This window comes from Phacochoerus africanus, chromosome 2 (assembly GCF_016906955.1).
Source record: "Phacochoerus africanus isolate WHEZ1 chromosome 2, ROS_Pafr_v1, whole genome shotgun sequence".
Taxonomy (NCBI): Eukaryota; Metazoa; Chordata; class Mammalia; order Artiodactyla; family Suidae; genus Phacochoerus; species Phacochoerus africanus.
In genome coordinates, this window is record NC_062545.1 from 253,215,083 (window position 1) to 253,242,714 (window position 27,632).

General features: G+C 37.6%; 1 long non-coding RNA gene across 2 annotated transcripts in view; it reads left to right on the plus strand.

Annotated features, from left to right (window-relative positions):
* LOC125120234 (uncharacterized) overlaps positions 1-27,632 on the plus strand; it is a 55,197-nt gene that overhangs the window by 17,319 nt on the left and 10,246 nt on the right. Inside the window, exon 1 of one of the 2 annotated variants that reach the window (XR_007133289.1) lies at positions 7,722-8,042. The exons of the other annotated variant lie outside the window; for it this stretch is intronic. This is a non-coding gene — a long non-coding RNA (uncharacterized LOC125120234). Of the gene's footprint in view, positions 1-7,721; positions 8,043-27,632 lie in introns of those variants that run through there. 2 annotated transcript variants of the gene reach the window in all.

The following is a 27,632-nucleotide window of genomic DNA, read 5'->3' on the forward strand; positions in this document are numbered from 1 at the left end:
TGAGAGCTGCTCGAGTTGGCATAACTCTCCTTTTGATTTTTGACATTTAATTCGGATTTTTGATATTCAAGTGGTCTATTTTTGTGTTTTGGTGGATCTGGCAGTAATCCCAAGAGCACAAGCTTTTTTGAGGATTGGAGTCAGGTTAAACATTGGCTGGGCCTTCAACTTTTTAGAAGTTATTTTTCGGAGTTCCCCAGTGCCCTAGCAGTTAAAGATCTGGTGTCTCTGCTGTGGCTTGGGTTACTGCTGTGGTGTGGGTTTGATCCCTGGCCTAGGAACTTCGGCATGCCACAAGAAAGCCAAAAAAAAAAAAAAAAGATGTTATTTTTCCATTTGTCCTGGGTTGATTCTTTTGCTGCAGAAACTCTGGATGGAGATGGGTCTGGGTGACTTCCTACTTCCTCATTGGTGAATCATGAAAGAATAAGCCTTTTATGAGTCTCTATTTAGCTTCTGTGTGCTGAAATTTAGCCCAGTTCCTTTAGTAGAATGGAAGGTCCACTGAATGGTCAGGGAAGAATGAAAGTAGCAGGGAGGAGTTCCTGGCTCAGTGATTAACGAATCCGACTAGGAACCATAAGATTGTGGGTTCGATCCCTGGCCTCGCTCAGTGGGTTAAGGATCTGGCGTTGCCGTGAGCTGTGGTGTGGGTCACAGACACGGCTCAGATCCCGTGTTGCTGTGGCTGTGGTGTAGGCCGCCGGCTACAGCTCCGATTGGACCCCTAGCCTGGGAACCTCCATATGCCGCAGGTGCGGGCCTAGAAAAGACAAAAAGACAAAAAAAAAGTAGAAGGGAAACTGACTCTGATTAAAAACAGAAATGGAAGGGAGAGAATTAACTCTGGCTTCTTCATACCTGCAATCTGCAGAAGCAGATGAGGTTGGAGAAAATTTTTGATCCATCTAGAAACTAGAATTTGTACTTTCCTGGAAGGTTAGTTGGCATACTACCTGAAGACAACCCCTGACTGTTTATCGACAACAATTGCATTTCCCCCAAAAGTTCCTCTATGGAATTCCCCTAAGGGCTCAAGCAGAAGGTAAACCTAAATTAAAGAGATTTCAAGCTACCTACAAACATAGCAAAACAGAAAATTCCCTTAAAATAAAATTCCTTTAAAATTCTCTTCAAATGTTCATGACAAAGGAGGCACTGCAGAGCAGTGGGGATGGTAATGATGATTCTTTTAATAAATCGTACTTGATTAAATGGGTAGCCTAAGGGAAAAAATTAATCTTTTTTTTTTTTTTTTTTGCTTTTTAGGGCCTCACCCACGGCACGTGAAAGTTCCCAGGCAAGGGGTCGAATCAGAATCAGAGCAACAGCTGCCAGCCTACCCTCAGCCACAGCAACGTGGGATCTGAGCCGTGTCTGCGACTTACACCACAGCTCATGGCAACGCTGGATCCTTAACCCACTGAGTTAGGTCAGGGATCAAACCCGCAACCTCGTGGTCACTAGTCAGATTCGTTTCTGTTGTGCCACAACAGGAACTCCGAAAAAATTAATTTTAATCTCTGTCTCACATTATACCCCAAACTCAATTCTAAATGAATTATAGGTCCAAATGTAAAAAAAAAAAAAAAAAAATCTTCTGGAAGAAATCATAAAATAATATTTACTTACTTGGGGAAGGCAAAGTTTGTTTAAATGGGACAGGAAAAATTGCTGCTAATAAAAGATATTATTGATAAAATGGACTGCATTAAAATTAAGAAATTCTTGATTTCCTATTGGAGATACCATTAAAAGTAAAAATGCAGAGTTCCCGTCATTACACAGTGGAAGCGAATCCAACTAGGAACCATGAGGTTGCAGGTTCGATCCCTGGCCTCACTCAGTGGATTAAGGATCCAGCATTGCGGTGAGCTGTGGTGTAGGTTGCAGATTCGTCCCGGATCCTGTGTTGCTGTGGCTGTGGCGTAGGCTGGCATCTACAGTTCCAATTTGACCCCTAGCCCGGGAACCTCCATATACTGAAGGTGTGGCCCTAAAAAGACAAAAGACAAAAAAAAAATAGTAAAAATGCAAGTTACAGAATGGATATACAAATATTAGTCAGTAAATCATATGTAGAAAATGTAAAGAAATATAGATCAGTAAGAAAAAGACATATCCAATATAGAAATAATCAAAAGACTTAGGTACTTAGAAAAAAAGCCAATAAGTTTATAGAAAATGTTCAGTCTTTGCATCACTGAAGTCAATAGCTGAGCTTTTTACAGTAGGTATAAAATGAATGAAATATTTACTTCAACTTTCTTCTTCTGGTAGTTCAGAATACGTACAATAACTGTTAGTTAAAATGACATTTGTCCCTGCCACAATCTAATTGAACTGAATATAAATTTTTTGTTTGAAAGTATGATCATTTCTTCTAGCTACAAATTCCATTTGAATCCTTCATCTTTGGTAATAATCATTTGTCTTATTGTTTTTTATTTGGCCATTCTAGCACCAAATTTTTTTTTATTCTACTTTGTTTTCAAACTTTAAAAAAATTTTTTTAAAGTATAGTTGATTTATAATGTGTTGATTTCTGCGGTATAGCAAAGTGACTCAGTTATATGTATCTATTCTTTTTCATATTCTTTTCCATTATTATAAGATATTGGATATAGTTCCCTGTGCTATACAGTAGAACCTTGTTATTTATCCATCCTATATATAATTGCCTCTGCTAATCCCAAACTCCCAGTCCTTCCCTCCTCCACCACTCCCACCCCTGACAACCACAAATCTGTTCTCTATTACTGTGAGTCTGTTTTTGTTACATAGATATGTTGGTTTGTATTGTATTTTAGATTCCACATATTAGTGATATCATGATATTTGTCTTTCTCTTTCTGACTTACTTCGCTTAGTATGATAATCTCTATATCCCTCCATGTTGCTGCAAGTAGCATTATTTCATTCTTTTTAATGGCTGAATAATATTCCATCGTGTTTATATATACCACATCTTCTTTATCCATTCCTCTGTCGATGGACATTTAGGTTGTTTCCATATCTTAGCTATTGTAAATAGTGCCACAATGAACATTGGGGTGTACATATCTTTTTGCATTATAGTTTTGTCTGGATATATGCCCAGGATTGCTGAAACATGTGGCAACTCTATTTTTAGTTTTTTGAGGAACCTCCATACTGTTTTCCATAGTGGCAACACCAATAGCACCAAATTTTAAATTCATGCATACTACTTGCCACTGTTTTAAGCAGATATTGTGCCATCTGTTACACAAAGATTTCTTAAGCAGGATGCAAAATGCTTGGTTAACACTGATCCTTTTTTTTTTTTTTTTAAGAACTTTGAGCCAAGTACTGTGTCAGCTGGGACTTTGTTCAATGTCGTCATTTGTTTACTGTTTACATACCTTTCCCTCTAGTTCTAGCCATTGCATGTGTGCATTTTTTTGTGCACAAATGATGCTTCATATCCCTTTAATAAATATCTAGTTTACCATCATAAATACCAACATTTACCAGAAACAGTCCTGGAGGCTGGTTGTAAAACACGTAATGCGAGTATTAGCATGCTATTCTTTGAACTTTGATTGTAAAATCCAGTTTTTACTGTTTTAAAAATGTAGGCTTTATTGTTTCTACAGTAAAATATGGTGAGGCCAACAGATCAGATATCTGTCGTTGAAAAGATAGTTTGTTCCTCGGAGCTCCCAAGAAGAGGAAGCACATCACGCCATGCAAGGGCCACACAGGGAAGCACCAGGGTCAGGAGGCAAAAAGTGCAAGGGCACTTTGGCAACATGGGCAAGAGGCATCATTGCGGTTTCCACAGGAAGGAACAGGAGGCACAGGATAAACAGCTGAGGGGTGGCTAGTTTAAGCAATTTCAGTGGGTTCTGGAGCAAAGGGACTGTCTCTGAGTGCCTGGTACCTATCATCACAGCCTAGTGATGGCAGGCCTTGGGTCTGGATTTTCAGAATCCTAGGTCTGGGCTCAGTTCAGCTGGGTAGCAGGGCCCCTTCATTGCAACTTTTAGAAACACACCTATATTCATTTTTCATCCTAGAGGAGCAGATGTTGTGCTGGTAGGAGACACAGCTTGGGAAATTACAAGGAAGTCTTCCTCTTCCATACTTGTGACACATGGTGAGACTCACACTATGGATTTTTAATAGGATATTTTGTGGCAGTGGGAGTGGGGGGCTGACGAGGCCTGCTTGTCAACCCAGGTCCTGAAGTCAGTGGAGCCGCAGAAATAAGAGGAAAGAGACACAGAATTAGAGTGGGGATCAGGGGGCTACCGCCTTCAAGAGGCAATAGCAACCCTCTGAGCCAACTCATGGTTTTTATTTACTATTTTCTACTTCCCTGTATGTGCAGGGGATACATCAGTATTTTAGTTCAGACTCATTGGAAGCAAGATATGCTAGGACAGTCATTCCTAAGCACATAAAGTAATCATAAATGTTTTAGCCCTCCCAGGCCATAATTTGTTGTTTGCTTCAAGACATCTATGGCCTCTCCCACAAATCCCCCAAGGCTCCAGTCCTGAATATGTCAGAGCTGAAGGTTTTCCTTCAGCAACATCAGTGCTTCAGCAATCTTGTTTTCAAGATGCCCTTTTTTTTGATGTTCTCATTCGTTTTGCCTCAAGGGTCATGAGAGAGTCACAAGACTTTGTATAGACTGACCTCTACAGTCACTCTATGGCACCAGTCTTGTCTTTCCATTCTTTGTCACGTCGCATATTCATGCCTCCAACAGGGGGCCTTTGGGGTAATGGAGACAAGTGGATAGTGGCTCCAAGTGTGAGAGCCTGATAGAGGAGGCTGTGGATTGTGTGGGCTCCAGTAAGTCCTGCATGCTCATAGGTGAGTCCTGTACAAGCTCTAGGCATTGGCCAGCCTTGGAGGGAGCAATCCCTCCAGGGCCAGTAAGCCCCCAAATGTTAAAACATCAGAATAAAAAGACATACTTAATACACTCTGTTTGAAAGACTTGGTGTTAATGAAATACTATTTTCTACCTTGTTTATCTAATGGAAAATCATTACCATTCATTTACAGCACATTTGTGTTTTGCTAGATATTAAGTTTATGCTGTCAAAAGGGTTAGAGTCACTTTCCATTGTCATTATCCAACCTGGTACCTGGCATCACAGTGACATAGCAGCATTCCAGAGGTTTTGTCCTTTTTGATACATTTGCTGGTTTCGTGAATATATTTTCTTTATCTTGCGAGGTGCGGCCCAGAGGTACATTTTGTTACTTCTGAAACATGCATTTGACATGAATAATTCTCTTTTCCATCTCAATGTTTTAATTAGTAACCAAGGAACACACACACACATATATCTCAAATAATATGAAGTTGCAATATTTAATCTAACTTAAAGTTCAAGATAGGATTTTATAAGGATCAGTCATTAATTTTCATTATTTTCATGAGTAATTGAATCTTCATTAATACTTTATAATAATGTTTTAGTTCTAAATTTTACATGGATTATGCTAAATAAAAATCTGTTCATCTTTATTGCTGCTAGTTTTTTAAAAATATAAGCAGCCTTCTTATTGAGAAATTTTCTATTTATCCCTTTCAGTTTTTTCTCTTTTGTTATTATTATCTATTTCTAGCATGATCTTGACTTGTATTCATCTCAGTGATCTAAATGATTTTAAAATGATGCATAAAAAATAAAATGGCATGTAGTTGCTTTCAAATATTCAAAATTTGAATATATTTTAACCTAAAATGTAAATTAAATGTTAGAAAATCAAAAAATTAGAATTTCTTTAAAAATTATTTTTCTCTTTATTGAAAAAATTTTTTTGGCCACCTCCCACAGCATGCAGAAGTTCCCAGGCCATGAATTGAACCCGTGCCACAGCAGTGACAACACTGGATCCTTAACCACCAGCTCACTAGGGAACTCCTATTTTTCTCTTTAAATATTCACAATTACCTCAAAAAGTGATGGAGAAAAATATAAAGATTATTCAATGAAGGTAAATATTTCATTCAATCTGTGAAAATAAATCTTGTTAAATAGCTTTATAAAGAATAAAACTTTTCAATCCTAGGAGTCAATGTCCATCTGCAATATACATGTTTACCAGGTAAGAATCATCATTAGTATCACAGTTCAGACATTATATCTAGGCTTATATATTTATATCTAAAATCAAGAGTGATATAAATTCCGTAGTATCATAAAATATTTCTCAGTTGCCATGTGCAACTGTTGCAAACACGACACTATTTTGTGAGTACCTCAGGAACTGAGATTTGATATATAAAGAGAAGCAAGAAGAATTCTCTAGCATTACAGAGATGGTACCTTGTAATGCAAGACTCAACCCCTTCAATATTGAGAAGAATTAATGAGTTAATAACAGAAATGCACTCCTATATATAAAACAGTTAAACCACACAGACCTACTGTATAGCATGGGGCCTTATATTTAATACCTTGTAAGAACCTATAATGGAAAATAATCTGAAAAAGCATATATGTGTGTGTGTGTGTGTGTGTGTGTGTCTGTGTGTCTGTGTCTGTATATAACTGAATCACTTTGCAGTACACCTGAAACTAATACAACATTGTACATCAACTACAATAAAAAAAGAGTCAATACATGTTATTTTTTTTCTCTTACCACCCAATTCCACCCAGTTCCTCTCTGCCCTCTAAAGCAACATCCATCTCCTACATCATCAGGGACCTGAATGTCACAACTCTTAGTTTGTGGCAACACAAACAAACATGGAAACAGAACTGATGCTTACAAGAATAGTGACTTAGTAATTCTCTGAAGGGAGCCAGATACGTTCTTCATGAGTTTCACTGAGACTCATTGCAATGTATGTCTTTTGGTGGATAGACGCACATGTTTCTTTGGGGGTATTTAACACTCTGGTTAATTCTTAAAGTCAGCTTTTTCATCCTTTTTTTTTTTTTTTTGGTCTTTTTAGGGCCACACCTGCAGCATATGGAGGTTCCCAGGCTGGGGGTCCAATTGGAGCTGTAGCTGCCAGCCTACATCACAGCCACGGCAATGCAGAATCTGAGCCACGTCTGTGACCCACATTACAGCTCACGGCAATGCCCAGATCCTTAACCCACTGAGCAAGGCCAGGGATTGAACCTGCATCTTCATGGATGCTAGTCAGATTCATTTCCACTGAGCCACAAAGGGAGCTCCCAGCTTTTTCATCTTTATAATAATATCTGTAGGTAATGGTAGAATCTTGTAGGTTCTACTGCCAAAATATCTATCACTTCTTAAACTTCAGTGTTCTAAGAGTTGCCTAGAGCCAGCTTATTTAAAATGCAGCTCACTGGGTCCCACCCCTAGGATTTCTAATTATATAGATGAAGCCCAGGAATTTGCATTTGTTAGAAGTTCTCAGGATCACACTCTCAGAAATACTGGTCTACACCAGCACTTCCTCTTCAACTCCACACATAGGAAGAATCCAAGTCCTCCACTTTCTCACTGCGCAGACTCCCCACTGATTTCCTGACCCCGGGGCATACTAATGTGACCGACCCTCATTACCAGTTGCACATCCAAATCACCTGGAGGATGTTTAAGACTTTACAGATGCCTGAGCTTCACCCATAGCAATTAAATCAGACTCACTGGGGGTGGAGCTCCATCTATTAGCATAATTTTAAAGCAAACCCAGTAGATTCAACTAAGCAGCTGGGTGGAGAATGAATATTCTAACCCATCTGCTGCCTCCCATGGTCTTTTTTTACCCTGACTTAGAATATTCTGGGTTTTCTTCTTTCCTAGAGCAGAGCTTCCCAGTCTGTATCCCAGGGAAGGCAAACAGACCACAGGTGTGGCACACAACATTAATCCACCAGTAAGGAGGAGGCTTGAGGGACCGTGGGCTTCAGGACCAGTAGCATCTCCTGCAGCTCCTTGGGTGGTAGCCTGAACTGATGAAGTTTGGCTTCCTCTCCGCCATCCTGTGTTGACCACTGCGACTGCAGAGACGTACCCATGGAGATGCAGAAGGAAACACTGCCTAGGCACTCCAGAAATTCAACCCCAAGGTATCACTGGTTGGGGAAGGGTTGCGATGCAGCGTAGGGCTGGGGGAAAGGTCCAGCTGCCTGTGGCAGCCCCCAAATCTCTGTCTTCGCGTGTATTTGATTCTTTTGCCTGAAATTCGCTGGTGTACCCTCTACATGGCTACAGAGTGACACTCCAACAATGAGTGTGTATTCTAAGTTGCATTACCATTTGGAAAGATTTGGTTTGAAGACATGAAAATAAATTAGACATTTATTGGCATGATTACAGTAAATCTTAACACTATATCGTGCAAGGAAAGAGAAGGAAAAGCTGTTTTCTCAAATAATGTTTCAGATGTTGGTTGTTCCATTGTTTATAAAGTTGTATTACCTTCTTGGGTGATTAAGGTATTTTTGGTTGATGGTTATGAGCTATAATATGAAGAGAAAACTTTCAAAAGCGTGATTAGGGTTGTTGTTTGTAGCATAACCTATCAAAAAAGTTCCCAAATGTTGGAATTATCTACCTGACTTCAAGGTATCAACAATATTATAATTGTGACCTACTTTGTAGAGTTTTTGAATAAATGGAAGTTCACAAGCTGAAAATATATTTGCAACATAAAATCAATAAAAGGCTGGTATCCAGAATGGGCAAAGAATGCTAAAAAATAAGAAAAGGATGATAGTAGAAAAAGGGGAAAAACTTGAACAGGTATTTCACATGAGACTGAGTAGCCATTAAGCATATCTGAAATGCTAGATATCATTCGGAGTCCCTGAGATGCAAAATAAATGTGATTGCACAGCCACTAAGCCAGATTTACTCAAATTTAAAATTTTGAGAAAACTTAAGCATTGGTGAGCATGTGGAGTAACAACTCTTTTTACCCAGAAGTACCTGGAAAAATTGGCATTATCATATAAGATTGAGCAAACTCATGCTCAAGGTGTGGTCCATGGGTCAGCAGCACTGGCATCACCTGTGAGCTTGTTAGGACTACAGAATCTCAGGTCCTGCCTTAGATCTAATTGAACCAATTAGCATCTCAAGATCTCCAGGTGATTCTATATACATGTGCTAATGTTTGAGAAGCACTGCTCTATGATTTAGTGATTCCACTCTAAGCATTTACCTTGAAGAACTTCAATCATAGCAGCATTGTTTGTAAATAAAAACTGTGATTAACCCTAGTTCAATAAGAGTGAAGTGGACAAATTAAGGTGGAATACTATACAGTCAGAAAAATAAATGAATTACAATTATTCATATTAACATTTATAGCATTAGCAAGCATTAAATTGAGTGAAAGGAGCAGATCTCAGAATAATACATTTAGAATAATTCCATTTATGTTTGAATATGTGTCTTATATTTATTTCACAAGTGAACCTTTAAAGAGTTCATGGAAACAAGCTTAAAGTTTCACATTAAACTAGGATGGTTTTTGTGGAAGTTTCATACAGATTTAGTATTTAATATCCTTTCTAATAGTTTGGTTTTTATATTACAATGATTTGAAATAAAATACTAGTATTTCACTAAGACATATATAGATGTCCCCAAATCCTTTCCACTTTAACCTGGTGGACTGCTCAGATATTGTTTTTGTGTGTAGGTGGCTGTGTGTACCGTGAAGTAAAACACATTGCAAAGCAGAGACCTTAAAGCCAAATTTTTTCAAAGGCTTTCAAGGTCCCAGCCGGCTTTTGTGGTTTCATCGGTTGCTTTGCTTAAAATTCAAGCTGGATTCCTTGCCCTTCTCCAAAGATAGCACCATGCCACTAAGCTTAGGTTACTTCTGGAATGCTCTGGCTGCCCTTTTTCTTTCCTTTAGGTCTTGGTCACATACTATCACCTTTGTAAGGGGTTTTCTCAATTCCTAAGCAGAATAATAACTCTTTCTTTTCCATAGCTCTTCATGACCTGATAAATCAGATGGTTAGCTGTTTTGACCTTTTTCCTCTACTAGATGATGAGCAACTCTAGAGCAGTATATAAATTACACTATATCCACATAATGGAATACTCCATTTGCCTTCTTTTCATGGCCTAGTTTTTCTCTATGCTGTGGAACTGTAAATCCTGTATTCACTTTCATTATGGCATAAGTTTAGTAAAAGCGTAAAGCACTTAGCCTTATCTCTAGATTTATTTGTTATCCACTTTGGGGAAAAGAGCTTATGTGACAACTAATGACTGAGATATTTTATAAGGTAAGGTCTTTATTAACTCTAACAGCTTTAATAGTTTAAATCGTTAACAATGTATACTTGCAGCTATGAAGCATCTATTTTAACTGCTTGGTCCATAGTAAAGCAACCAAACTTAACAACTATGAAATTTTTTTCAGAGGTTGGCAGGAAAGTGCTCTAAAACTCTGTAAGTAGGAGGAAAGAAAGATCAAAATATTTGTGTTCCTCCCCTAAAATGTTTCTTAAGTTAAAAGATTATCTGTTAATGATCTTCTGCAGCAATTTGGATATTTACCCGTCTCGCTCAGATGATCAGAATGAAACCCATTGACCACAATCACTGTCAGCAATCTGAGCTTCAGCAGGTCTGCTTCATCCCCTGGCTGTATTGTACATCTCCTCAACTGGTGATTCTCAATCTTGGCTGCATATCCAATCACCTGGTGCCCAGGTGACACCCAAGACCAGTTAAAACAACATCTCTGGGGGTAGAATTCTGTTTATTTAAAGCTCTCTAGTGGATTCCAATGTGCTACTGAAATTGAGAGCCATGCCCCTAATCTGACCAACGTCTGCCCCATGCTTCCCCCCACCCCCCCAGTCCCTTTCAGAGTCCCTGCTGGAACCTTGATCAGGACCCATCTCAGTGTGTTTTTGAAACATGAGTTCCCGTCTTGGCTCAGTGGTTAATGAATCCGACTAGGAACGATGAGGTTGTGGGTTCTATCTCTGGCCTTGCTCAGTGGGTTAAGGGTCCGGTGTCGCCATGAGCGGTGGTGTAGGACAGCGGCTACAGCTCTGATTAGATCCCTAGCCTGGGAACCTCCATATGCCGCAGGGGCGGCCCTAGAAAAGACACACACACACACACAAAATCAGCTCCATCTTAATAGAAACCACCTAAGTGTTCTCTCTCCTCAGGCTTTCACACCTTACACCCCTCAGATCAGGAGGTGATTTGGGATTTTCACTTGTTCCCAGTACCCCCACACAAAGCACTTTTTCTTGTAAAATCTCCTGCTCCTTTGAAACTCATTCATGCTGTTTTTACCCTCCTTATTGCTGCTATCTGTATTCCAACTCCATCCTTCACTGAAGATTGTTCAGGTCAAAAGACACCTTCCAACCCTATTCCCATGTTCTTGGCAACCCATCTAATCCCCTGGTCTCAGATCCTTGATCCACTGGGTTGTGACCATCTTCCTCTATCCCCACTCACTACCCTCTCCTGGTCACCTTAACCCTTATCTTCCTTAGAAACTTCATTATCTCTAATAACTTTTAAAAATCCACTCTCCCATCTTTAGTTTGCTTGCTCAATCACTCCAGTCTTTCTTGACTTTGTTGAGACCTCTGATCCCCAGATCCACTACTTTTCCTCCATACCTACCAGCTTCTTTCTGGATTTTCTTCTCTACTCATCTGGTCTTAATTCTATACTGTATCAGTATATTCAATCCTTTGAAAATGCTACCAACTCTTTTGCATCCTCCCTCTATTGGACTTGCCTAAGATGCAATCCTGCTTGCACTCTGACTCTCCACCTTTGATTGCCTGCACTGAAGCAGCTGAATGTGGCTGGGGATGCACAGAACAGGGCTTGGAAGTTCTAACAAACTTCTCATTGGGCACTCAACCCTGTGCAGAAACTGTGCTCTGCTTCCCTGCTTTGAAGACTACTATTTCATATATTTTCCTGAGAATTGCCTACTTGCTGTCCTCCCATTTCCATCTTAAACAATAGAAACCATATGATGGAAATTCCATCTTCCTATCTCCAAAACCACAACACTGTTTAATATTGCATGCATCTTTTTGCATGGGTTTATTTCTGGGCTCTCTGCTGTGTTCTACTGATCTATGCATCTTTTTTTTTTAATGCCAATACTATGATGTTCTGATTACTATAGTTTTGCAATATAGTTTAAATCAGGGAGTGTGATGCCTCCCTCTTTGTTCTTTACAAGATTTTCTTGGTGTTGGGGGGCTTTTTATACTTCTATACAAATTTTAGAATTGTCCTTTTTTTTGTGAAAAATGTCATTAGAATTTTGATAGGGATTGTATTGAATCTGTAGATTGCTTTGGGTAGTGTTAAAAGGGACATTTGAACAATATTCCAACCCATAAGGACAAAATATCTTTTCAGTTATTTGTGCCTTTAATTTCTTTCATCGGTGTCTTATATTTCTCAATGTACTTGTCTTTTGCTTCCTTGGTTAAATTTATTTCTAGGTATTTTACTCTATTTGATGTAACTGTAAGTGGGATTGTTAATTTCTTTTATAGTTTATTAGTGTACAGAAATGCAGTACATTTCTGTGTTTTCGTATCCTGTAAAGTTACCAAGTTCATCTCTTTTAACAGTTGTATTTCTTATTGAAGTGTAGTAGAGTTACAATGCTGTGTTAATTTCTGCTGTATATTCTTTCTTTTCCAGTATGGTTTATCTCAGGATATTGAATATAGTTCCTTGTGCTGTACAGTAGGTCCTTGTTTATCCATTCCATATGTAATAGTTCGCATCTGCTAACCCCAACTCTCAATTGATCCTCCACCACATTCCTCCCACTTGGCAAGCAAACGTCTGTTCTCTGTGTCTGTGAATCTTTCTGTTTCATAGATAAGTTAATTTGTGTCATATTTTAGATTCCACATATAAGTGATATCATAGGTATTTATCTTTTTCTTTCTGACTTACTTACTAAGATAATCTCTAGTTCCATCCATGTTGCTGCAAATGGCACTATTTGGCTGAATAGTATTCCATTTTTTTTGTGTGTGTATACCTCTGTTTAAAAATCTATTAATCTGTTGATGGACATTTAGGTTGTTTCTATATCTTGGTTATTATAAATGGTGCTGCCGTGTACATGGGGTGCATGTATCTCTTTGAATTATAGCTTTGTCTGAATATATGCCCAGGAGTGGCATTGCTGGGTCATATGATAATTCCATTTTTAGTTTTTTGCTTTTTTTTTTTTGTTTGTTTTTGTCTTTTCTATGGCCACACTCATGACATATGGAGGTTCCCAGGCTGGGGGTCTAATCAGAGCTGTAGCCACTGGCCTACGCCAGAGCCACAACAACACGGAATCTGAGCTGCATCTGCGACCTACACCACAGCTCACAGCAATGCTGGATCATTAACCCACTGAGCAAGGCCAGAGCTCAAACCCGCAACCTCATGGTTCTTAGTCAGATTCGTTAACCACTGAGCCACGGCAGAAACTCCCTATTTTTACTTTTGTGAGAAACCTCCATACTCTTTCAATTTATATTCATACCAACAATCTAGGAGGGCTCCCTTTTCTACATACCCTCTCCAGCATTTGTTATTTGTAGACATTTTAATGGTGACCATTCTGACCAGTGTGAGGTGGTACCTCAGTATAGTTTTGATTTGCATTTCTTTAATAATTAGTAATGTTGAGCATGTTTTCCTGTGCCTATTGGCCATCTGTATGTCCTCTTTAGATAAATGTCTAGGTCTTCTGCCTGTTTTTCAATTGGGTTGTTTTTTGTTGTTGTTGAATTGTATGAGTTGTTTGTATATTTTGGAAATTAAGCCCTTGTGGATAGGATTGCTTGCAAATATTTTCTGTAATTATGGTGTTGTCTTTTTGTTTTGTTTATGATTGCCTTTTCTGTGCAAAAGCTTTCAAGTTTGATTAGGTCCCATTTGTTTATTTTTGTTTTTATTTATATTGCCTTGAGAGACTGACCTAAGAAAAGATTGGTAGGGTTTATGTCAGAGAATGTTTTTGCCTATGATCTCTTCTAGGAGTTTTACGGTATCATATATTATGTTTAAGTCTTTAAGCCATTTTGAGCTTATTTTTGTGCCTGGTGTGAGGGTGTGTACTAACTTCAGTGATTTACATACAGCTATCCAACTTTCCCAGCACCATTTGCTGAAGAGACTGTCTTTTTCTCATTGTCTTTTCTTGTCTCTTTTGTCAAAGATCAATTGACTGTTGGTGTGTGAGTTTATTTCTGGGCTCTCTATTCTGTTCTGTTGACATGTATGTCTGTTTTTTTGCCAATACCACACTGTTTTGATTACTGTATGTTGTAGTATTTTCTAAAGTCTGAAATCAGATTAGGCCTCCTAATTTGTTCTTCTCAGGATTGCTTTGGCAATTCTGGGTCTTTTATGGTTCCACATAAATTTTAGGATTATTTGTCCTAGTTTTGTGAAAGATATCATGGGTAATTTAATAGGGATTGCATTAAATCTATAGATTGCATTGGGTAATATGGCCATTTTAACAATATTAATTCTTCCAATCCAAGAGCATGGGATAGCTTTCCATTTCTTTGAACCATCTTTAATTTCCTTTATTAAACTTTGGGTTTTTTTTTTTTTTTTTTTTTTTTTGTCTTTTGTCCTTTTAGAGCCTCACCCATGGCATATGGATGTTTCCAGGCTAGGGATATAATTGGAGCTGTTGCTGCTGGCCTACACCACAGCCACAGCAATGACAGATCTGAGCCGTGTCTGTGAGCTACACCACAGCTCACAGCAAAGCTGGATCCTTAACCCACTGAGCGAGGCCAGGGATCGAACCTTCAACCTCATGGTTCCTAGTCGGATTTGTTTCCGCTGTGCCACGATGGGAACTCCCTTTATTAAAATTTACAGTTCTCAGCATATAAATCTTTGACCTCCTTGGTAAGGTTTATTCTAAATATTTTTTTGCTGTGATTTTAAAAGACATTTTTTTACATTAATTTTCTGATATTTTGCTGTTAGTGTTAACAACACTGATTTCTGTATGTTAATCTTTTATCCTGAACCTTTCTGAATTTATCAGCTTTAGAAATTTTGGTATGGAGTCTTTAGGGTTTTTTATATGTAGTATCATGTCATCTGCATATAATAACAATTTTGCCTCTTCCCTTCCAATTTGGATATGTTTACTTCTTTTTTCTTGTTTGACTGCAGTGGCTAGGATTTCCAATACTATATTGAATAGAAGTGATGAAAGTGGGCATTCTTGTCTTGTTCCATATTTTAGTGGGAAGGCTTTAGGCTTTTCAACATTGAGTATTATATTGGCTGTGCATGTGTCAGAAATAGCTTTTATTATGTTGAGAGATTTTCTCTGTTTACTCACTTTGGTAAGTTTTTAATCATAGATGGATGTTCAATTTTGTCAAATGATTTTTCTGCATCTATTGAGATGATTATGTGGTTTTTGCCTTTTCTTTTTTTTTGTCTTTTTAGGACCACACCCGCAGCATATGGAGGTTCCCAGACTAGGGGTCGAATCAGAGCTGTAGCCACTGGCCTATGCCAGAGCCACAGCAACACGGGATCTGAGCCGCATCTGTGACCTACACCACAGCTCATGGCAATGCCAGATCCTAACTCACTGAGCAAGGTCAGGGAATGAACCCGCAACCTCATGGTTCCTAGTTGGATTCATTAACCACTGTGCCACGACGGGAACTCCAGATGTATGATCTTTTTAATGTGCTGTTGGATTCTGTTTGTTAATATTTTTTTTGAGAATTTTTAATCCTATATTCATCAAAGATACTGGCCTATAATTTTCCTTTTTGATAGTATCTCTGGTTTTGGTATCAGGGTGATTGTGGTTTCATAGAATGTCTTTGGCAGGGAGGGGGTGAGGAGGGGTCCTTCCTTTTCTTTTTGAAGAGTTTGAGAACGATCAGTAAAAGTTTTTCTTTTTATGTTTGGTAAATTGCCTGTGAAGCCATCTAGTCCTGGATGTCTGTTTGCAGGGAGTTTTTTTTTTTAATTATTATATATTCAATTTCATTTCTAGTGATTAGTTTGTTCAAATTACGTATTCTTGATTCAGATTGGGGGCTTTATGTCTCTAGAAAGTTGTCAGTTTCTTTTAGGTTGCCAATTTTGTTGGCATATAATCATAGTATTTTCTGAGTTTTTGTATTTCTGTAGTATCAGTTGATATTTCTCCTTTTTCATTTCTTATTTTATTTGGGTTCTCTTTTTTATTGAAGTATAGTTGATTTACAATGTTGTGTTAGTTTCAGTGTACAGCAAAGTTATTCAGTTATACGTATATCTGTTCTTTTTCAGACTCTTTCCCATGTAAGTTATTATAGAATATTCAGTAGAGTTCCCTGTGCTATATAGTAGGTCCTTGTTGATTAACTATTTTATAGATAGTAGTAGGTACATATTAATACTAAATTTATAATTTATCTCTCCTCTTCATATTGTCCCTTTGGTAACCATAAATTTGTTTTCAAAATCTGTGAGACTGCTTCTGTTTTGCAAATAATTTTGTTTATCCTTTTTTAGATTCCACATATAAGTGATATCATATTTCTTTCTCTGACTTCGTTTAGTATGATAATCTCTAGATCCATCTATGTTGCTGCAAATGGCATTTCATTCTTTTTATGGCTGAGTATTTTTTCCATTGTACATATGTACTATGTCTTTATTCATTCCTCTGTTGATGGACACTTAGACTGCTTCCATGTCTTGGCGATCATAAATAGTGCTACAGTGAACATTGGGATGCACATATCTGTTCATATTATCATTTTCTGCAGATATATGCCCAGGAGTAGGATTGCTGGATTACATAGTAGGTCTATTTATAGTTGGTTTTTTGAGGAATCTCTTTACTGTTCTCCGTAGCATTGTACCAGTTTACATTCCCACCAACAGTGTAGGAGGATTTCCTTTTCTCCACACCCTCTCCAGCATTTATTGTTTGTAAACTTTTTTTTTTTTTTTGCTCTTTAGGGCCATACCCATGGCATATGGAAGTTGCCAGTCTAGGGGTCAAATCAGAGCTGTAGCTGCCGGCCCATGCCACAGCCACAGCAATGCAGTATCCGAGCTGTGTCTGCAACCTACACCACAGCTAGTGGCAATGCTGGATCCCTGACCCACTGAGCAAGGCCAGGGATTGAATCCACATCCTTTTGGCTACTAGTCTGATTTCATTTCTGCTGCGCCAAACAGGAGCTCCTGTAAACTTTTTGATGTGGCTATTCTGACCGGTGTGAGGTAATACCTCATTATAGTTTTGATTTTCATTTCTCTGATAATTAGTGGTGTTGATTCTCTAGTAATTAGTGATGTTGAGCATCTTGTCATCTGTCTTCTTTTCATCTGTCTGTTTTTTGGAGAAATGTTTGTTTAGCTCTTCTGCCCATTTTTTTTGTTTGGCTTCTTTGGGATTTTTTTTATACATAGCTGTATGAGATGTTTGTGTATTTTCGAGATTAATCCTTTGTTGGTCACTTGATTTGCAAATATATTCTCCCATTCTGTGGATTGTCTTTTCATTTTATTTATGATTTCCTTTGCTGTGCAAAAGCTTTTTAGTTTAAGTCCCATTTGTTTATTTTTGTTTTCATTTTCATTACTCTAGGATGTGGATCCAAAAAGATTCTGGATGGAAATAGATCCAAAAGGATGCTGCAAAATAAGAGTTTTCCACCTATGTTTTCCTCCAAGAGTTTTATAATATCTGGCCTTACATTTAGGCCTTTAATCCATTTTGAGTTTATTTTTGTGGATAGTGGAAGACAATGTTCTAAACTCATCCTTTCACATGTAGCTGTCCAGTTTTCACAGCGTGACTTATTAACGACACTATCCTTTCTCCATTATATATGTTTGCTTCCTTTGTCATAGATTAATTGACTATAGGTTTCTGGGTTTATTTCTGGGCTTTCTACCCTGTTCCACTGACCTATATTTCTGTTTTTGTGCCAGTATCATACTGTTTTGATGACTGTTGCTTTGTAAAATAGTCTGAAGCCAGGGAGCCTGATTCTTCCAGCTCCATTTTTCTTTCTCAGAAATGCTTTGGCTATTTGGTGTTTTTTTATGTTTCCATACAAATAAAATTTTTTTTTTCTAGTTCTGTGAAAAACACCATTGGAAGTTTAATAGGGATTGTGCTGAATCTTTAGGTTGCCTTGGATAGTACAGTCATTTAAACAATATTGATTTTTTTTCAGTCCAAGAACATGATATATCTTTCTATCTGTTTGTGTCATCTTTGATTTCTTTCATGAGAATCAGTTTTCTGAGTACAGGTCTTTTTCCTCCTTCTGTAGGTTTATTCTCAGCTATTTTATTCTTTTTGATTTGATGATAAACAGGATTGTTTCCCTAATTTATCTTTTGTTGTTAGTGTATATGAATGTGAGAGATTTCTGTGAGAGATTTCAGTGCATTAATTTTATATCCTGTAACTTTACTGAATTCATTGATGAGCTCTAGTAGTTTTCTGGTATGTTTAGGATTTTTTATGTAGTATCATGTTGTCTCCAATGACAGTTTTACTTCTTTTCCAATTTGGATTCTTTCTTTTTCCTCTCTGATTACCATGGCTAGGACTTCCAAAACTATGTTGAATAACAGTGGTGAGATTTGATATCCTTGCCTTGTACCTGATCTTAGTGGAAATGTTTTCAGTTTTTCACCATTGAGAATGATGTTAGCTGTGGGTTTGTCATATATGGCCTTCATTATGCTGAGGTATGTTCTCTCTCTGCCCACTTTCTGGGGGAGTTTTTTTTTTTTTTTAAATCAGAAATGGGTGTTTGAATTTTGTCAAAAGCTTTTCTTTCTTTCTTTTTTTTTGGCATCTATTGAGACGATCATATAGTTTTTATTATTCAGTTTGTTGATGTGGCATATCACACTGGTTGATTTGCGGATATTGAAGAATCTTTGGGTCCCTGGGATAAATCCCACTTGATCATGGTGTATGATCCATTTAATGTACTGGTCATTTTGCTAATGCGTTTTTGAGAATTTTTGTGTCCATGTTCATCAGTGATGTTGACCTTTAATTTTCTTCTTTTGTGGTGTCTTTGTCTGGTTTTGGCATCAGGGTGATGGTGGCCTCATAGAACGAGCTTGGGAGTGTTCTTCCTCTACAATTTTTGGAAGAGTGTCAGAAGGATAGGTGTTAACTCTTCTCTATATGTTTGATAGAGTTTTCTTGTGAAGCCGACTGGTCCTGGACTTTTGTTTTTTGGAAGTTTTTAATCACAGTTTCAGTTTCAGAACTTGCGATTGGTCTAAGCATATCTTCTATTTCTTCCTGATTCAGTCTTGAAAGGTTTACCTTCCTAAGAATTTTTTTTTGTCTTTTTTTCTAGGGCAGCTCCCGCAGCATATGGAGGTTCCCAGGCTAGGGGTCAAATTGGAGCTGTAGCCACCAGCCTATGCCACAGCCACAGCAACGCAGGATCCAAGCCCCATCTGCAACCTACATCACAGCTCAGGGCAATGCTGGATCCTTAACCCACTGAGCAAGGCCAGGGTTCGAACCCAAAACCTCCCCTTCCTAAGAATTTATCCATTTCTTCCAGGTTGTCCATTTTATTGGCATATAGTTTCTTATAGTAGTCTCTTATGATCCTCTGTGTTTCTTTGTTTTCAGTTGTAATTTCTTTTTTTCATTTCTAATTGTATTGATTTGATCCCTCTCCCTTTTTTTCTTGATGAATCTGGCTATGGTTTATCAATTTCACTTATCTTTTCAAAGAATACCTTTAGTTTCATTGATCTTCTATTTTCTTTGTCTCTATTTCTATTCTGACCTTTATAATTTCTTTCTTCTAATAACTTTTGTTTATTTTTTCTCTAGTTGCTTTGGGTGTAAGGTTAGGTTGTTTATTTGGGATTTTTCTTGTTTTCTGAGGTGAGAATGTATTGCTATAAATTTCCCTCTTAGAATTGTTTTTGCTGTATCCCATAGGATTGGATCATTGTGTCTTCATTATCATTTGTCCCTAGGTACTTTTTGATTTCCTCTTTGATTTCTTCAGTGATCCACTGGTTGTTTATTAGCATATTGTTTAGCCTCCATTTATTTTTTTTCTTGTTATTGATTTCTAGTCTCATAGTATTGTGGTCTGAAAAAATGCTTGATACAATTTCAATTTTATTAAATTTACTGATGCTTGATTTGAGGCCCAAGCTGTACTCTATCCTGGAGAATGTTCCATGTGTACTTGAGAAGAAAGTATATTCTGCTGCTTTCAGATGAAAACTTCTATACACATCAATTAAGACTATCTGGTCTAAGGTATCATTTAAGGGCTGTGTTTCTTGTTGATTTTATTTCTGGGTGATCTGTCCATTGATGAAAGTGAGGTGTTCAAGTACACTACTATTACTGTATTATTGTTGATTTTTCCTTTATAGTTGTTAGCAGCTGCCTTATATATTGAGGTGATCCTATGTTGGATGCATATATATTTACAATTGTTATATCTTCTTGGATTGATTTCTTGATCATTGGGTAGACACTTTTTCCATTTATAGAAGACCTTTCAGTATTTCCTGTAAGTTAGGTTTATTTTTTTTTCTTTTAAAAGTTTAATATTTTTGATACAGTAAAACCATAGTTGTAGGTGTATAATCTTTTTTTTTATTACTCAAATGAATTTATTTTTAGTTTTTGTTTGAGACTTTTTTATCTCTCCTTTTATTCTAAATAATAATATTCCTGCATAGAAAATCTTAGGTTGCTGATTTTTCCTTTTCAGGACCTTGAATACATCTTGCCACTCCCTTCTGGCCTGCAAAGTTTCTGTAAAGAAATTAGCTGATAGCCTTATGGGGGTTCCCTTATAAATAACTTTTTAATTTTCCTTGGTTACCTTTAGAATCTCTTATCTTTAAATTTTGCCATTTTTACTATGATATATCTTGGTAAAGGTCTTTTTGGGTTTATCTTATTTGAGACCCTCTGTGCTTCCTGTACCTGGGTATCTGTCTTCTTTAGGATTAGGAAGTTTTCAGCAATAATTTCTGCAAATACATTTTCAATCCCCCTTTCTTTCTTCTCCTTTTGAGATCCCTATTATGTGTAGATTGGCATGCTTTATATTATCTCATGGGTCTCTCATATTGCTTAAATTTTTTTTTAAATTTGGGTTTTTGTCTATTGTTCTAATGGGGTGATTTCCATTCTGTCTTCCAGAACAATTATACTTTCTTCTGCATTATTCATTTTGCAATTCTTGCCTTTAATTCAGCTTTCACCTCTGCAAATGGATTTTTCCAATTTTTCTTGGCTCCTCCTCATAATTTCTAGTTCCTTTTTTGCAGTAGTCTGCATTTCTGTTAATCAGCTTGTTTTATTTTATTTTAATTTTTTTGCTTTTTTAGGCCTGCACCCATGGCATATGGAAGTTCCCAGGCTAGGGGTCGAATCAGAGCTACAGCTGCTGGCCACAGCCATAGCCACAGCAATACAGGATCTGAGTCATGTCTGTGACCTATGCCACAGCTCATGGCAACGCTAGATCCCCAACCCACTGAACAAGGCCAGGGAGTGAACCCACATCCTTGTGGATACTAGTCAGATTCATTTCTGCTGTGCCTCAATGGGAGCTCCTGAAAATCTTTCTTAATTCTGTCAGTATTTTCGTTATCTCCTTTTGAACTCAGTGTCTATTGGACTGAAGAGGTTTGTTTCATTGTGCCTTCAGGGAGATCTTCTTGGTCTTTTACCTAGGACTGGGCTCTCTGCTTCTTCAATTTACCTCTATTTCTCTTATTCTGTGAATTTTGAAGAAGTATCTACTGTAGTCTTGGAGAGCTATTTATATGGAGGAGTGTCCCTGCATAGCTTGTGTGGGTTTAATATTTTTGGTGTGAGGGCTGTTTTAGTATGGATGCCTTCTACCTCTTTCCTCAGTATGTGCTGGCCATTATCTCCTTGATATGTGTGTGCAGATATGATGGCCCATACACACTTCTTGGGTACAGGATGCTGGGAACAGACATTGGTGCCTACTTGCAAGTCTTTCAGTGGCAGTGACCTATGCCCACCTCTGGAGCCTGCAATAGGAATGGTGGCTGGTGCCCACCCCTGGAGCTTGCGTAGGTGGTGTCTTGTTTTCAGAGAGCATGCATGGGGAAAGATGATCCTACAGCAGTCCTGCCCCTTTCCTCACATCCCCCACGATCTAACAATTGTTCCTTGCCTCTCTGGCAGGCCCAGGTTCTTCTGTATACACCCTTGGTTGCAGCTGCACCACACTGCAGCACCTTCAGACTGACTCCATGCAGCCACCTCCAGTCTTGTCTCTAGATTGGACCTCTGAAGCCCAAGCTTCAGCACCCAGCCCCTGCCTTGCACCAGCAGTCAAACTGGGGAGCACAGGGTGGTAGCACTAACCATCTATTCAGATCTTTCTCCATTTTGCCTTCCACAGACTGGTTGTTGTGCTCTCTTCAGAGGCCCCAAATCTCCCCCTCCATCCTGGCTGATTTCCCTGCTGGTGAGAGGACTTCCCAGTGTGCAGGAACCTTTCCTCTTTTATAGCTCCCTCCCAGGGTGTAGATCACGTCCTGATTCTTTTCTCTATTTTTTTTCTCTTTATTCTTTTGTACTATCTAGTTATGTGGCAATGTTCTCGCCCTTTCAGAAGACTGAGGTCTTCTGCCAGTGTTCAGTAGATGTTCTGTGAGAGTTTTTCACATGTAGATGTATTTTTGATGTATTTGTGGGAGGAGGTAAGTTCCACATCCTACTCCTCTGCCATCTTCATCACTCTCCTCCAGAAGTTCTAATAGTTTTTTTTTTAAAGTGGAGTCTTTAGGATTTTCTATATATAATGTCATAAACAGATAATGATAGTTTTACTTCTTTCCTTCCAACTTAGATGCTATTTATTTATTTGCCTAAATGTTCTTGCTGAAGACTTCCAGTATGATGTTGAGTAAAAGTGGTGAGAGTGGGTCATCCTTGTCTTATTCCTGACCAGCCGTTGGCCATAGAGTATAATGTTAGCAGTGGGCTTTGTCCTATGTAGCCTTTATTATATTGAGGTATGTTCTCTCCACACTTTGTGGAGAATTTTTTTTATCATAAATGGATCTTGAATATTGTCAAATGCTTTTTCTGTATTTATTGATGATCATATGTTTTATCTTCATTTTGTTAATGTGGTATATATCACATTGATTTTTGTAGATATTAAATCATTCTTGCATTCCTGGAATCCCACTTTTTTATGTTTTTGGTTTTTTATTTATTAAAGTATACTTGATTTACAATATTGTACCAGTTTCTGCTGTACTGCAAAGTGACCCAGTCATACATAAACATATATATATATATGTGTGTGTGTGTATATATATATATATACACACACACACATTTCCTTTCTTACATTTCTCCATCATGGTCTATCCCAAGAGTCTAGATATAGTTCCCTGTGCTATAGAGTAGGACCCCATTGCTTGTCCATTCTAAATGTAATAGTTTGCATCTACTAATTCCAAACTCCCATTCCATCCCATTCCTTCATCTTTTTATGGCTGAGTAGTATTCCATTGTATAAACGTACCACATCTTCTTAATCCATTCATCTGTTAATGGACATTTTGGTTGCTTCCATGTCTTGGATATTATGGATAGTGCTGTTGGGAACATAAGTGCATGTATCTTTTGATTTATAGTTTTGTCTGGATATATGCCAAGGAGTGGGATTGCTGGATCATGTGGTAATTCTGTTTAATTTTCAGGGGTACCTCTGTACTGTTTTCCATAGTGGTCATTACAATTTACATTCCTACCAACACTGTAGGAGAGTCCTCTTTTCTCTACACCCTCTCTAGCATTGTTATTTGTAGACTTGTTAATGATAGCCATTCTGACTGGTGTGAGGTGGTATCTCATTGTGGTTTAAGTTTGCATTTCTCTAATAATTAATGATGTTGAGCATCCTTTTATGTGCCTATGAGTTATCCATATGTGTTTGGAGAAATGTCTGTTTAGGTCATCTTTCCATTTTTTGATTTTTTTTTTTTCCTGTCATTGAGTTCTGAGTTTTTTCATTTTGGAGATTAGGCCCTCTTGGTTGCATCATTTGCAACTATTTTCTCCCATTCCATAGATTGTCTTTTCTTATTTATTTCTTTTTTTATGGTTTCCTTTGCTGTGCCAAAGCTTATAAGTTTGATTAGGTCCCATCTGCTTATATATTTTTAATTCTATTGCTTTGGGAAACTGACCTAAGAACATTTGTGCAGTTTAGGTCAGATAATGTTTTGCTTATGATCTCTTCTAGGAGTTTAATGTGTCATGTTTAAGTCCTTAAGCCATTTTGAGCTTATTTTTGTGCATGGTGTGTGTGCATATTCCAGTTTCATTTATTTACATAGAGCTGTCCAGTATTCTCGGCACCACTTGATGAAGAGACTTTTTCCCATGTTATATTCTTGCCTCTTTTGTTGAAGATTGATTGACTATAGGATTCTGGGTTTATTTCTGGGCTCTCTATTCTGTTCCTTGATCCATATGTCTGTTTTGTACCAGTACCACACTGTCTTAATTATTGTAGCTTTCTAATATTGTCTAAAGTCTGGGAGAGTTAATGCCTCCTGCTTTGTTTTTTGTTTGCTTTTTTCTCCCTCAGAATGCTTTGACAATTTTGGGTCTTTTATGGTTCCATATAAATTTCAGGATTATTCTAGTTGTGGGAAAAATGTCATGGATAACTTGATAGGGATTGCATTAAACCTGTAAATTGCTTTGGGTAGTATGGCCATTTTAATAATTTTTCCAATTAGGAGCATGGGATGTCTTTGCATTTCTTTGGATCCTCTTTCATTTTCTTGATTAATGTTTTATAGTTCTCAATGTATAAGTCTTTCACCTCCTTGGTCAGGTTTATCTGTAGGTATATAATTTTTCTTGGGTGTGATTTTAAAAGGTATTTTTTAGATATTCCTTTTCTAATATTTCATTGTTATTATACAGAAATGCAACCGACTTCTGAATGTTAATCTTGTATCCTGCTATTTTGCTGAATTTGTTTATCAGTTTGAATAGTTTTGTGTGAAGTCCCTAGGATTTTCTGTGTAAGTTATCATGTCATCTGCATTGAGTAATAATTTCACATTTCTCTTTCAATTTGGATACCTTTTATTTCTTTTGTTTGTCTGATTGCTGTGGCTAGGACTTCCAATACTATGTTGAATAAAAGTGGTGAGAGTGGGCATACTTGTCTTGTTCCACATTTTATTTTTATTTTTTTGTCTTTTTATTTTTATTTTTTGCCTTTTTATTTTTTTGCCATTTCTTGGGCTGCTCCCGTGGCATGTGGAGGTTCCCAGGCTAGGGGTCAAATCAGAGCCACAGCAATGCGGGATCCAAGCCATGTCTGCAACCTACACCACAGCTCACGGCAATGCCAGATCCTTAACCCACTGAGCAAGGCCAGGGATCGAACCTGCAACCTTATGGTTCCTAGTCGGATTCGTTAACCACTGCGCCACGACGGGAACTCGTTCCATATTTTAGAGGAAAGGCTTTCAGCTTTTTGCCTCTGAGTTTTATATTGGGTGTGGGTTTGCCATTAATCATTTTTATGTTGTTGAGATGTTCCCTCTATACCCACATTGGTAAGAGTTTTAATCATGAATGGATGTTGGATCATGTCAAATAATTTTTCTGCATCTATTGAGATGAGATGTAGTTTTTTAATTTTTCTTTTGTTAATGTGGTGTATGACATTGATTGATTTGAGTATATTGAGCCATCCTTGTGAACTTGGGATGTATCCTGCTTGGTCCTGGTGTATGATCTTTTTTATGTGCTGTTGGATTCAGTTTGCTAAAGTTTTGTTGGGAATATTTGCATCTATATTCCACGAAGATACTGGCCTATAATTTTCTTTTTTTGTAACATCTTTGGTTTTGGTATTACAGTGATGGTGGTTTCATAGAATGTCTTTGGGAGTGCTCCTTCTTCTTCAATCTTTTGGAAAAGTTTAAGAAGGATGGGTATAGGTTCTTTGTATGTTTGGTAGAACTTGCCTGTGAAGCCATGTAGTCCTGGACTTGCATTTGTAGGGAGATTTTGAGTTCTCCTTTCTTAATGTGTTTAGATAAAGATTTGTCAATTTATCTTTTCAAAGAACCAGCTCTTGGTTTTTTTCTGCTATTGTCTTTTTGGTCTCTTTCATTTATTTCTGCTCTTTATTTTCTTCTCCCAACTAACACTGGATTTATTCCTTATTTGAGGCATATGGTTATTTGAAATCTTTCTTGTTCTTTGAAGTGGGCATTTCTCACTATGGACTTGCATCATCCCACAAGATTTTATATGTTGTATTTCCATTTTCCTTTGTCGCAAGGTATTTTTTTGTCTGTTCCATTGGTGGTCAATGTATGTTGTTTAATCTCTAGATATTTGTGAATTTTCCAGTTTTCTTCTAGTAATTATTAGTTGCATATCATTTTGGTCAAAAGATGCTTGAAAGGAGTTCAGGGGTTTTTTTTGTTTTTGTTTTTTGTCTTTTTAGGGCTGCACCTGCAGCATATAGAAGTTCCTAGGCTAGGGGGTTGAATTTGAGCTGTATCCAATGGCCTATACCACTACCATAGCAATGCAGGATCCAAGCTGCATCTATGACCTGCCCAGATCTCAAGGCAACACTGGATCCTTAATCCACTGAGCAAGGCCAGGGATGGAACCTGCATCCTCATGGATACTAGTTGGGTTTGTTACTGTTGAGCCACAATGGGAAATTCAGTATTTCAGTCTTAAAATTTTACCAAGGTCTGTTTTGCGGCCTAGCATGTTATCTATCCTGGAGAATATTCCACGTGCCCTTTAAGAATGTGTATGCTGTTGTTGGATGGAATGTTACACATGTCAGGTCTGTCTGGTCTAATATGTCATTAGAGGCCAATGCAGCCGTATTTTGTCTGCTCTCTACTTGTCTGGTATCTACTATTATTGCATCACTGTATTTATTTATCTCAAATAAGGTTGCTTTATATATCCAGGTCTTCATGACTTTCCTTTTATCTGGGACTAGTCTCTCCCAGTGTGCTCTGAATCTCATTCCTTCTTGGCCACACAAGGGATTCATTCCCTTTTTCAGGTATCCTTTCCCCCATAAAGTTCATCCCTACTTATGTATCATTTCCATTAGCATACTGGAAAACCCACTGTCTCACACAAAAAATGCCCATTAACCCTTCCTCAGCTCTACTTTAGAGAAATTTTTGCATGAGTTCTACAGAATCTGCTTCCCTTTCTATCTACTTAAACATTCTTAACTTGTAAGCAATGCATAAGCACCTTGTTATGAAAAATCCAAACATATATGAATAAAACTAAAAACCATCCATCTCTACCTACCCTCCTCACTAGAAGTCGCTGTGACTAGTTAAAAATGTTTCTTTCAAGATCTTCTTATGCTAATGTATACACATATTTACCTATAGATACCTAACATGTCTTATGTTTAATACAAATGAAATTGTACTGTTCTGAATTGTTCACATTCTGTAACTTTTTTCACTCAGTGACTGAAATTTTATTTCAGTATTAATAGCTCCTTATTCTATATTACCTAGAAAGGATCTATCATGTTGGATTTAATCATTTCTCTATTGACAGAGATCAAATTTTGTTCTTCCGTAAG